This window comes from Octopus bimaculoides, chromosome 4, assembly GCF_001194135.2.
Source record: "Octopus bimaculoides isolate UCB-OBI-ISO-001 chromosome 4, ASM119413v2, whole genome shotgun sequence".
NCBI lineage: Eukaryota > Metazoa > Mollusca > Cephalopoda > Octopoda > Octopodidae > Octopus > Octopus bimaculoides.
This window is the reverse complement of record NC_068984.1, coordinates 118228217-118229790: the sequence shown is the minus strand read 5'-3', so window position 1 is coordinate 118229790 and position 1574 is coordinate 118228217.

Sequence of the window (1574 nt, the reverse complement as noted above, 5' to 3'; positions counted from 1 at the left end):
CTTGATATGAGATCACCATGTCGCGCACATATGGTTGTGATGCATGTGCCTGGTGTACCCTTATCAGACGAGTAGTCATGATGGGTATAATGGGTTTCGTATATTTTACCTCAGTGTCAATTTGATGGCATGCACTGCTCTCTCACTCAATAATAATAATAATAATAATAATAATAATAATAATAATAATAATAATAATAATAATAATAATAATGATAATGATAATAAAAATAATAATAATAATAATAATAATAATAATAATGATGATGATGATGATGATGATGATGATTCTTTCAAAATTTTATCACAAGACCAGCAAGTTTGAGGGGAGGAAATAAGCCGATATTATCCTCCTCGATACTTAACTGGTGCTTTATTTTATTGACTCCGAAAAAAGATGAAAAGACGAAGTGGACCTCGGGGTAATTCGAACTCAAAACAGAAAGCGCCGCATGAGAAGCCGCTATGCATTGTGTCCAACACACAGGCAACAACAGGAACGACGACGACGATGACAATGATGATGATGGTGATGATGAAGATGAAGTTGATGATGACGACGACGACGATGACGATGCTGCTGCTATTTTTTTTATTGATTATAAGTGGAGACAGTACAAAGAAGAAAGAGGGAAACAGTTAAAGGATTTACATAGAAGACGAAATCAGCAATAACAAATAAAAGAACTCAATAACAAGAAACGATCTACAAAATGGAGGCAGCCACAGAAGGAAATTCTGTGCATCGCACGCAAAATCTCGGAATGCTCTGACAAATCAAAAGCAAGAAGTGCCTTCTTCATGCTCTTGCTGCTAGTTATAACCTCATAGATAATATAAACTTCTTTATGTCCTCCAAGTTGCCACTCTTATACCTACTTTTCAAGAATTAACTAGAAGGAAACATCCCCCTATCTATCTTGACCTTCCGTTTCATGAGGTACTTGAAGACGTTGACGAGGCTTTATTCGAGGGGAAAAGCTCTATTCTTAAATTTTTCCACCGCCTACATCTTGCGACTTATTCGCTTTGTCGTAGCCATCAGGAAGAGAAAGACTACTCGCTCTTCCTTGCTTATGAAGGCGATAGGTCGCTCTTCGCAGTATATCTCGCTAATAGCTGGAACAACCCCACTCATGGTTATAACTGTTCAACATAATCTACAAATCTGCAATGGATAGAGACAAAACATTTTGTATTGGACGGTTTGATCCCCATGTGGGCTTCTCAGAAAGGTTCGTTTGCTTGCGGTTCCAACAAGATCGTTCTTGTAAAATTTATAAAGAACATGCAACCACTCCGATGTAGCACCGCCAAACCAAGAACTGCTGGAAATTGTACATAATCTCGGACTTGAAAGTTCTTTAACAGTGACTGTTCCGGCTATATTAGTCGACGCCCAGAAACATGTCGAGGCCAGTGTCGCTCATGCTTTCCCCTTGCATTCATAGAATGCAAGTCTTTACGTTTCAACCGACATCAATACCCAGTTAATAATGTGTAGCGAAGGTCTGGAAACAAACCAGATAGAAGAAGAAGAAGAAGAAGAAGAAGAAGAAGAAGAAGAAGAAGAA